The sequence below is a fragment of the Camellia sinensis genome, chromosome 11, assembly GCF_055761805.1.
Source record: "Camellia sinensis isolate YWXY chromosome 11, ASM5576180v1, whole genome shotgun sequence".
NCBI lineage: Eukaryota > Viridiplantae > Streptophyta > Magnoliopsida > Ericales > Theaceae > Camellia > Camellia sinensis.
The window spans coordinates 12,107,939-12,120,546 of NC_138971.1; positions in this window are offsets into that span (position 1 = coordinate 12,107,939).

A 12,608-nucleotide genomic window follows, 5' to 3' on the forward strand; every position below is an offset into this window, starting at 1 on the left:
ATGATACCTTGGGATCCTGAGTGTTGCTGGTGTTTTCTTCACAGTCGACACTTACTGTTTGCCCCTTACTATCTGATTGTACCAAGTCGTCGTTTGCCGATGGGTCTTTGCTTGGTGCAGCATGGTTTGTTTCTCCCTCCTTTTGTTCACTCTAGTCTGCCTTGGGATGTGGTTGGGTATCCTGTATCAGGGGTTGCGCTATTCCGGCGCCACTTTCCATCCCTATTTCGGCTGTACCCGTTAAGTCAACTGGGCAGATGTGATGACTTCCTGGTGTGAATTCTACAACAAAGTCTGCCAAAGCTTGGGCTTTTATCGCGGTTCTGGGTTGAAATTTGATGTCAAACTGTCCCAACTCTACTGCCCACTTCAAGATTCGTCCAGACAAGTTCGCTCTCTCAAACAAAGCTTTTAATGGAAAAGCTGTGAGAGCGATTATGGTGTGGGCGTAAAAGTAGTGCGACAACTTCCTTGAGGCCATCATCAAGGCTAAGGCCAGTTTTTCCAGTGGTAAGTATATGGTTTCTGCGCCCAGCATTGTCTTGCTAACATAAAAGATGGGCAGATGTTGGATTCCTTCTGCTTGGACTAACACTGTGCTAATTGCGTGTTGTGAGACTGCCAGGTACAAAAATAGTTCTTCTCCAAGTATTGGGGTCACTAACAGCGGTGGAGAAGGCATGTATTCTTTCAAACTTTCTAGGGCGCGGTCGCATTCTTCATCCCACTCAAACTTGGCCTTTAATGCTTGAAAAAATGGTCGACATCTGTCTGACGACCAACTTATGAACCGGTTTAGCGCGATTGCCATACCGGTGAGATGCTATACTTCTTTTACTGAGTTGGGCCTCTCTAGATCCTGAATTGTTTTGATCTGAGAAGGGTCTGCTTCTATTCCTCGGTTGGTCACCAGGAAGCTCAGGAATTTGCCTGATCCTACACCAAACGCGCATTTAGATGCATTAAGGCGCAATTTGTGCTTCTTTAGGATCTGAAACATCTCACCTAAGTCCCTGAGATGGTCATTCTCATCCTTGCTTTTGGCTACCATATCATCGATGTAAGCCTCCATTGTTCTGCCTAACAATGGTTCGAACATCTTGGCGATCATCTGCTGAAATGTTGCTTCTGCGTTTTTTAGGCCAAAGGGCATGACCTTGTAATAATACAGTCCTCTTGGCGTCGTAAAAGATGTGACCTCCTGGTCTGGCTCATACATAGCGATCTGATGGTAACCTTTGTACGCATAAGAAAGCTAAGACGGTTGTGTCCTGCCGTCAGATCTACCAGTTGGTCAATCTGCAGTAAAGGAAAGCTGTCCTTTGGGCATGCCTTGTTAACTGTTTTGTAGTCCACACAGACACGCCATTTCCCATTCTTCTTTGGCACCACTACTGTGTTGGATATCCACTTAGGATAGTGCACCTCTTTGATAGCTCCTACCTCTAGAAGGTTTCCCACTTCTTCTGCCACTATCTCGGCGTGGTGGAGTACTGATCTGCGAGTGCGCTGTATGATTGGTCTTGCAGTTGAGTAGACATTCAATTGGTGACAGATGAAGTTTGGGTCAATGCCAGGCATGTCATATGGCGTCCAGGCAAACACTTCGATGTTAGAGGTCAAGAATTCCATGATCTCTATTCTCTCGGTGATGGACATAGATGAGCCAAGCAAAAAAAACTTTTTCGAGTCCTTTTCATCTATTCTTACCTGTACCAAGTCTTTCACTGCCTTCTGTTCAGCGGCTTTGCCAACATCCGCAAACAATTCATTGCTCTCTGGTTCTTCCACCATCTGAACAAACCCTTTGGCAGCTCGGCTGCCATTTACTGTGACGAAGCATTGCTTGGACATAATTTGATCTCCAAAGACCTCTTCAATTACTTCGACTTCGTTGGGAAACCGCATTACTTGATGGTAGGTTGACGCTACCGATTGCATGGCATGCAGCCATGTCCTCCCCAAGATTATGCTGTAAGTGGAAGGGACTTTCAATATCTAGAATTCCACTTGTTTCGTCATGCTTTCTACTCTGACTGGGAGGATAATCTTGCCAACTGGCCACTCTAGCATTGAGTTGAATCCGATCAGGGGAGATACGGTAGGTGTCAAGTCTTTGTCCTCCAGTTTCAACTGTTTCAAAGTTTCGTAGTACATTATCTCACATGAGCTCCCTTGGTCAATCAAAATTCGCTTGACGTTGTAATCCTTGATGCGGAGAGTGACGACCAGTGCATCATTGTGAGGGAAATATATCCTTGCCAAGTCTTTGTCTGAAAAAGACATGACGTTCGTGGCCTCTGTTCTCCCCTTTTTAATGGTGGGTTGCACACTTAATACCTCCCTTAAGTGCTCAGCCTTCTTGATCATTCCTCTAAGCTCACATACTCGCTCAGGTTCGAATACCTCATGTGTTACATTTATCATGCCTTGAGATGGGGTGTCGATCGGTGTTCTATTTGGGTGATCGTGGTTTTGGGGCCTGGCTGTGTCCCTCCTTCTATGTACTAGGCCAGATGCCCAGCTGCCACTAAATCTTCCAGATGCTGTCTCAACGGCGTGCAATTCTCAGTGCGGTGCCATTTTCCTTATGGAAGGTGCACCCGGATCTTTCATCATAGTCCTTTTGTGCTTCTCCCAATTTAGCTGGCCATCTGACGAAAGGTTCGTCGCGTATCTCGCTGAGAATCCGATAGATCGGTTTTTTGAACACCGTGGTAATGGCAGTGTGGACTCTCAACCACCTTTTATCGTGGTCCTCTCCGTTGTCCCGCCTGCCACGCTCGTTTTTGCTTGGACGTTCTACCGCGTTGACTTTTGCTAAAGTCTTTTTATCTGGTATTGCGGTTGTACCAGATTTTGTTTTAGCACGGGCGCCATCCTCCTCCACCCGAATGTGCTGGTGTACCCTCTCCATTAAGGCTTCCATTGTGAGGGGGAGCGTCATGGTAATTGAGTCCCTCAGCCTGTTTCCGACTGGAAGACCTCTTTTGTATTGTGCGATTGCGAGATTTGTGGGGCAATCTACTATCTGGTTGAAGGTCTTCCAATAACGACTGTTGTAGGATCTCAACGTCTCCTTGTCGCCCACGTCAATGGAGAGTAGCTGATCGATTTCTACTGGCGTCTTGGTGTTCGTTCTGAACCTTATTACGAACGCCTCCGCCAATTGTGCCCAGGAGGCTATGTTGCCTTCTGGTAGCCTTTCGAACCAAGTTAAACTTAGGTCGCCAAGGCTGGATGGGAATAGGATGCACATCAAAGCCTCGTTGCGCCGGTATACTGCCATGACCTGGCGAAAGTGGCTTAGGTGCAAGTAGGGGTCTGTCTTCCCTTCGTAAGTCGTAAATTTAGGCTGGATGAAGCCTGAAGGTAAGGGTGTATTATTGATTGCCGGAACGAACGGCGAGCTATGTATCCTTGCCAATGCTTTATCTGTTGGTTCGTAGGCAAGGTTCGGTATTGGCATTCCTACCTCAATGCTTCCGTGCATTCGAGGAGCCAACCGCTGAAGGGCTGAAATTCTGTGCGGGTCGCGTGCCCTGGCATCCTCCTCCCGTCGTGCCCTTTCTTCAAGCACAGTCTGTAAGTTAGATGATCTAGGCAACTCCGTTTTCCTGGATGATGTCTGGTGCGTATGTGAGGGCCGATAGGTACTTCCCTCAGTGTAAGACCTCAATGATCTCGTTCTCTCAGATATGGAGTAACGAGTTTTGGAAGTCTTTGATTGAGTGTCGCCTATCCTGAGGCTTTTACTCTCTGTTTGCGATGGCGTAGTATGTCTACCACGATCTTCTGAGTGGCGAGGAGGCGTATTACTCTTGCGCCCCACTCCTGCCGCCACCCCCTTCCCTTTTATCTGGCGCTTCATCAATTCCATGTCCGCCGCCATCTTCCTGATTACCTCGTCCTGCTTTTTTACCCGATCCTCCAAAACTTGAGGGTCGATCATCCGCCTCTGCCTATCAGGACTTGATGAGCGACGGGAGCTGTTACCCTGCCTCCGCCTTGCATTCCTCCGGGGGTTCTGTCGCTGGGGTTCTAAATCTGCTATGGGAGGGATGGAAGGCAAACCTTCGCGCCTCCCACCTCCCTCTGGGTTTTGTTCGTCGATGGCGGACTGCGACAAATCTTCATTGTGTGCCATTGCGTCTAATCTCGCGAGGAAAACTTTGATCAAGAGGTTTTGTTCTTTCTGTGATTCCCACAGACGACGCCAATTGTACGAACAAGAAATAATCTTCTCGTATAATCCTGTTGATCAAATCCGCGCTCCTCCGAACGTCGTCGCTTTACTCCTTGAAAACACAAACGTAAGCTAGCCGGCGGGTGTGTGCCGGATACCTCTCCGATGCCTAAGTCAGCAAAATAGACTAATAGACAAAAGCTCTATGTATTCGAGAATCAAGGTTGTGTTACCTCTTCATAGGTGATGTTGTGAGCTTTTATAGGTTCCGTATGGCACAATCCAAGTAGGACTCTTACTCCTCCATGTAGAGTCCTCATAGGAATCACATTCCTGAAAGATAATGCTTATTTTTCAACACCCCCCTCACTGCTTAAACCAAGTGAGATGGTTCTACCACGGTTGGATGTCAATAAGACTGAGATAACATGGCCATGCTAAAGCCGCAAACCAGACCGAGCTCCCACTAGCTCAGTTCTTCCTTTCACTGCGTGTACCTCGATTTGACATATTCCAACTAGGTTGTCTGAGACCGCACTAATCACATCAAGCTTGGACCGAGCTAGCCAATAGCAAGGTTCTGAGGAAAGCTCAACATACTTCGGCTCAATATGGTATGACCGAGCTAACTGTTACTGTTCTAAGTGTGGTGACCGAGCTAACTGCAGAGCTTTCTTGGATCGGGCTAACTTCTAGGCCATTTTCCTCAGCCCTTCTTACTGGGGTCCATAGAATGACCCATTACCCAGTTCGGCCCAATTTACACATAAATTACCCTCTAAATTTTGTTCCCCTATATATGGGTAATGGGATATACAAAGTAGATTTGTGTAGGATTTTAAGAGTTTTACAGTTTAGGATATGTATTATTTGGGATGCCCAAACAAATAAATAAAATTTCAAATTTATTATTGGGGTGCTTAAAGTAATGGTGTGTCAAACTTAATTATTGGGATGCATTTAAAGCCTCCCAAAATCAGAACAAATTCGTTATAGATGGTTTTATGAGAATTGGAACTAAATTAATCCGTTTAAATCATGAAACTAATATGAATCAAACTATTTAAACACTGTTCAACTCAGTTTAGAATTAAAGTTTCACATAATTTATCCATATGAAAAATCATATAAATCATTAATCATTTGGCCCATTATTTATTTATTTTTTAAATTAGTAAATACACCTTTTTTACACTTAATTATAAAAAAAATATATTTATATATGACAAAGGCTAAAAAATACCCCTACAACATTGTTTAACATTGTGATTATATTAAAAATAAGTAGAAGTATTAAAAGTATATTGAATTGTTTTGCCTTTTGTCTTGTGTCTCAAAAATACTTATTTGGAAGAACCTACATATATATGGATTAGAGAGTGTTGTTCGAACTCGCGGGTTCATTACGGGTTCTGTTTCGATTATTCGAATTATCTATTCAATTTTTTGCGTTTGTCACGCAAACAAAAATAAAAAATTATCGCCTATTTTATTTTTGAGATAAATGGGATAAATTGAATAGACTATAATAATAGAATAGATTTAATTTTTTTTTAGATAATATACATGAAAGATCCAACAAAGTAAATAGTTTAAATTATTGAAATAAAACCCGATGGGGTCAAATAGCACCTCTAGTCCAAATCTGGACAGAAAGCCAACTTCTCTCTCTATATATATATTTATATATGCATGATTAATATCTATTGCATAAATATAAATGTATATTTATATTTAAAAAAATATCAAAAGCCCAATTAGGCTAGTAATGGTCATGCTTCCAGTCCAAGACCCGACCCAAAAAATTATGGGTTGCTATTTTGAGCCAGCCCATCAGATAAAAATTTAGCAAAACCCCTTTATTTCTGGGCTGTGTCCCTTGAGCTTTTAAGGGAAACTCTTATTATACAAAAAAAAAACATATTTAAATACGGTGGTGTTACATTTATCAATTAGTGTATCAACACTAGTTATGATATTATTATTGACTCTACTCATTATACAAATTACAAATACTAAAAACCTCTTAAATTATGCCATATCATTAATTGGTACACTAATTGGTGCATATATCATTATCCATTTAAATAAGCCTAAATTTTCAGTATATCTTATTAAATTATTTAGGATTATAATTTATTTTTAGTACATTCTATTTTTTTTTTAATTACTCTTTTGAGATATACCCAAATAAAACAAATTTAAAAATTCAAATTACTTTTAAAAAATCATTTGGAAAATCTTCGCATAGGGAACCCGACTAAGGAGCCCGACACCAGCGAAGGAAAACAGTGAAGGAGTACGGCGAAGGAGAATAAGAGGGTGAACTTCACATTTGGACCAGAACCGAATAAAGTGAATTTGTTCAGAGGATGCGCATTGCTGAACAAAGTGAATTTGTTTAATTCTGAAAATCTGAACAATAATGATGAAAACATGCTAATTATTTGCTTTTATGTGAAAAAACACATAAATCAATAATTGTATTTTAATATTTATATGAATACTTACCTCCTGTTTTATGGATTGTTTCAAAAAACTATTTTGATTATTACTCTCGTCTATTGTTTGATTTTGTTCAAACTTTATTATATTTGCAAATAATAATATAATTAAAAATAATGATGTTGATGATAATATTGAGTTTTTGTGGGGGTGGATTAGAGTTTTGAGATGAGGAAGAAGAATAAGAAGATGAAATAATTGAAACATGGGAAAAAAGATGAAGAGATTTGAATAGAAAAAATATGTGTATAATTAATTAAGGTGTACCATAAGAAAAAATAATATTTTATTTTCAAAATTTAATATATATTATCCTTATTAATAAATTTACAATAAGATATAAAAAAAATTAAAATTTTAAAATTTGAATTAAACGTACTGAGATATGTTTTTGTTCAAATAAAATGGCGCAACTTTTAAATTTATTGTATTTTTCTTAAAATAAAAAAGAAACAAAGCTTCGACGTTGGACCACCGTCCACTTTTCACTCTTTCATATTAGTTTTGCCAGATTGTGATCCTCCTTATTATATATTTGTAATGAAAATATTCATTATATCATTTAACAGTGGGTATAATAATATTTTTTAATTTAAATTAATAATATTTTTTAATTTAAATTAATCATAAATTTGCATTTTTATTTTATAACCATTAAATATATAATGAAAATCCTCCATTACAAATATAAAATAAAGATAAACAAAATCCTCCCTTACCTATATTATTGTTATTTTTTTTTTCATGTACCCCTTCCAACACTCTATGTTTCTTTTGGAAAACTGGTTAAAAGTTAATTTTTAACTTTTAACTCATTTTAGGTGATATTACCTCTCACGTAACTTACTCGTAAAGAGACAAATTAAGTTAAAAAAGTCAAAAGGTTAACTTTTAACTAACTTTTCAAAACACCCCACTTATGATAGTTTTTTTTATCCGAACCACTACTCATCTATATTATTTTTAAGATAAATTATGAATAGATCTTAATAGTTGGACTTAATTTTTATAAAGTTTTAATAAAATTGTCACAAAAAATAATTTTTTGTAACAATTGTTTATATGTGTCGCTAAAAATTGATAATTAATATATTTTTTTTTATATAAATTGTCACTAAAATTTACAATTAGTAATATTTTTTATGACGAATTTTTTAAACTATTACTAAAAATAAAAAATTAGCAGTTTTTTGTGACAATTTTTTTAAACTGTTGCTAAAACTTATAATTAGTGACATTTTTTATGACAATTTTAAACGGTTATTGAAAATTAACAATTAGTGACTTTTTTGATAGTGTTTGATAAAAAATACAATTAATTATCATAGAACCTATTAAACAATAAATCTATCTTTAAAAGACTTAAAGAGAAGGCTTTTAAAGAAACAAAAATAATCTGCAGCTCGAAATTTTTGAGCTTGAATGGCCCGAAAAAAAGTAAAGTCTATTCTCTCTCCTCAGACTCCAAAACCATCTCTGTCTACTCACTCTCTTCTCAGACTCGACTCCAAAATATCATCGACTCACTCCAAAAGCATTCGAGCCCTTAATCTCTTCCAAATCCTCTTATCTCTCTCTACTCACTCTCTCCTCGAGCCCTTAATCTCTTCTAAATCCTCTTATCAACACCGTACCCCCATACATCTATGTGAACGTGTAGAACAGATCTTCAGCTACGAGTGTGGACTCGCGTAACAGATCTTTAGTTATGGGTGTGGACTCGCATACGGCGGTGTCGACTAGTAGAAAAAAGGTACCACAACAAAAGGTAAACCCATAATCGCAAAAAAAACTAGGGTTTGTGTTTCTATGTTTGGATTTTTCTTGCAATTTGTGTTAGGGTTTTGGTTTTGTCTTCAATTTGTAGAACATGTTTTTCGGCCTTATCAATTAATGATTGTTAGGGTTAGGGGTGAGCATGGTTCGGATTGGACCGGATTGGGATAAAACCAGGAACAATCCGTTATCTACGGTTCCTAAAAAATTGGAACCAATCCAATCCGTTTAAATCATGGAACCAATCCGAACCAATCCATTTAAATACGGATTGGATCGGTTTAGGACCACGGATTCACATAATTAAATAACAAAAATATATTTATAACACTTTAATTTTATAAAAATATAAACATAGCGCTATATTAGTTCCACAATAGCAACATATTTTTCTATAATAGCGACATACTGTTCTAAAATTTAAACAACCATAAGAAAATTGGTTTCACTATAAGTATTTAAACCATTACAACTTAAAACTAAAAACCAACAAACAAGAGTAATAAAAGAAGATATTATACGGTTTTAGGTTTGAGTTTAGATTTTATATAGCATTAAGAGAAGATACTATGGGGGAGGATGTATAATAAAAATATAGACTATTTGTATACGGTTCGGATCGGTTCCAATCCGGAACCGTGGGGTTCAATCCGGAACCAATCCGTAAACTACGGATTTTTAATTCTTCAATTCGGAACCGAGCCGCGGATTCAAAAAACCAATCCAAACCTATCGGATTGGACTAGACTGGATCGGATTACGGATTTCACGGATCACTTACTCAGCCCTAGTTAGGGTTATGATTGTTTGTTAGGGTTTGGGCATTATGGGTTTTGCTTTCAATTTTTGATTGTTATGTTGATTTTGATAGGCCATTATGTTGATTGTTTGGGCATTATGGGATATCTGTTGATTGATTCAGACATGAATTAATAGGATTGATGAGATTTTGATGTCTTAATTTGAGGTTTGAACATAACAGTTAAGGTGTCAAGTTCAATAATGGGTCATTGGAGGTTTGCTTTTGCCTCTCCCCCTTTCTCTCTGCTTTTGATGATGGTTGTGTTTGTGTTTCTAAGATTTGAGAATGTCCGATTGTATTTTTAGTGTGTTGGGTTAGTTTTTTTTGGGTTTTCTATGCCATTTGTGGAATACTTGATAGTTAGTTCAAATATTTTATTTTTCCCTTACTACACTTGCTGCAAAAAAATTTGTTTTCAAACTTTCAACCTGCTAAACAGAAATTTGATCAGAAAACTCAACTTGCTATACATAAATGAATTGTGAAAAAAAAAAAAAAACTGGTTTGTCTATGACATCGAATGATAGTGTATGAAGATCATCTAGCATGATTTGAGGAAGATATTTGACATTCGTCATAATTGTCTATGTTGTTTGCTCTGAGTAATTCACTATTCTACTCCTAGTCCTGGTTGACAAATGAATGAAATGACAATTGGTTTTGATTATTTGAGAAGATTGATGATATTGAGAAGTGTCTTGTGTATGTCTTATCTCCATTTGTTTTAATGCACAAAGAATAATTGCAAGAGGTGTTTCTGCTGTTTTATGATGTTTGTCATTGTGATGATGATATTATTGAGCCTCGCCCGACATCAATTTAGTCAAATAAGGTATACTGAATCTTCACCAACGTTCGTTAGAACATGACATGGAACATTAGGAATACATGCTCGTAAGCATTACGGTTAGTGCTTCCTTTTTATTTGATTTTATTAAGAGTTAGTTTTTTATAATACAATGATATTCCTCTAGATGCTCATGTTTTTAACCATTTGATGTTGTTGCTTCTCACAGTTTAAGATATATACAGTGGCTTTATCTGGATATGGGTATGCTTATGAAGTCGACTGCATATTTAGTAATTAAAAAAGGATGGGGTTTTAATAACGTTTATAAAACAGTTGCTATGTATGTATCAACAGTAGCAATAATAGCTATGTATGTATCATGTCTCTGTTTTCTATTTTGTATGCAGATTAAAAAATGTCTTGTTCCTCTAATAACAATAGCAACATAAGATTGAAACCAAGATTGTGTGATTATAGGAGAACAACTGCCATGTACATTGTCCGAACCGATGAGAATGGAAATAAAGGGCGTTTGTACTTTGTTTGTCCATCGAAATATGTAAGCAGTACGAAAATTTGTTTGTAAATTTGTTTGGAAATTTATTAGCCTGATTTGATTAACTGATTGTCATGCATTGCAGATTAGTAAAGAACACTGCAATTACTTCAAGTTCGCAGATAATAATGACGACGACGTGATCTCCAATGCTGCACCTCGTAAATCTATAAGAAGCGAAGAATTTAACGATCTAGGCACAAGGGTTTATGAGATGGATAATGAATTTCAGGAGCATGGTAGAAGGCTTCGAAGGATAGAGAAGAAATTGAATGTGATGCTTTATGTCATTGTATTTTGTATTGTTTTCTATTTTATAATGTAAATTACTGAGTTAATAGCTTTTAGGGAATTTGATGGATGTACTTATGGATGGAATGGACTTGATGGATTGTTGTTAATGAAAAACCTGTTGTTGAATGAGATGGATAATGAACCTGTTATGTTTTCAATTAAATGAGATGGATAATGAACCTGTTATGTTTTCATTGTATTTCAGGAGCATGTTATGTTTTCAATTGTTGGTATAACAGCTGTTTTGTTTTGTTTTCATTGCATATGGTTAATGAACCTGTTATGTTTTGGTATAACAGATGGATAATGAACCTGTTATGTTTTCATTGCATTCTCCTTGGTATAACAGCTATAAAACACACTATTTGGAATTTGAATGCATAAGACAGGAAATAGAAGCACTTCTGTATCAATATTGTGTTGATATTGCCTTCTCCGGTCATGTAATTGGAAACTTATTTAGTTTTTTCTTGCAGATAACATAACAGAATGTTTTATTTTTTGTCATTTTCTAAATCAAGTTTATCTAGGATTTATGGGGTATAACATGCAGCCGACTCATGTTTACTAAAGGTTTTCCAATTTTCATGGGTTTTCCAGCTTGTTTTTTAATGCAACAACTCTGATTCAACTTCTTATTGTACAAAATTATGGTAGTACAATCACATTGGTCTATATGAGCGTTTTGACAAAAGTGGCAAAAATAGTTGGAACTTGGAAATAAACATTACACAAATGCATGCGCTCCTAATGAGGTGCTTTGGGCATCATTACCAAATCAAGATGACCATAAAGGAATATTGTTAACTTAATGGTGAACACACATTTATTACATTCTAGATAGATTTTTCCTTTCAAAAACCAAAAAACCAGAACTTGTTCAAAGCAGGAATTCATCAAAACAGAATCTGTTCAGTTACAATGCATATATTGATTCAGTATTTACCGAACCTGTTCAAAATATAACCTGTTCCAAACATAACTTGACAGATTCCCTAGTAATCAAAACAGAACCTATTCACAGCAGAAATTCATCAAAACAGAATCTGTTCAAAACATAAGCTGTTCAGAATCATATTCAGTTAGAATGCATATATTGATCAAAACATGTTCAGAATTATTTCTAATGTATCCAAAACAAAACCTGTTACCAATATATGCATTATAACAGGTTCAAAACATGAGCTTGGCAAGAAACAGAACAAACCTGTTACCAAAACAGAACCTGTTGGCAAGAAACAAAGCGTGTTCAAACCCACATGACATGTTACCAAAACATGAGTTGATGTCTAAAATAACCAAAATAACCACAACCTGTTTAGAAACCTACCCAAATTATAGAAGAAAAAATCTCCAATAAATGCTTCATTCTCTTCAATCTAATGATAAGGAAATCAATGTTTACAAATAAAACTATCCCAAGTTTACAAACCAAAATTATAAATACCATAGAACGAAAAAAAAAATGGGGCGATTGGATCCGCATCTATATTCAAGTCCACAAAAGTAACTATCCCAAGTTTACAAACCAAAGTGATAAATACCATAGTATGAAACTAAAAAAAAAAAAATGGAGCGTTTGGATCCACATCTATATTCAAGTCCATAAAAGTTAAACCATCTATATTCGCCATTCCTGATTCACTCGAAGATGCTCTTTCAATTTTGTCCACCATTTGCAATGCACTATCTTGTGCCT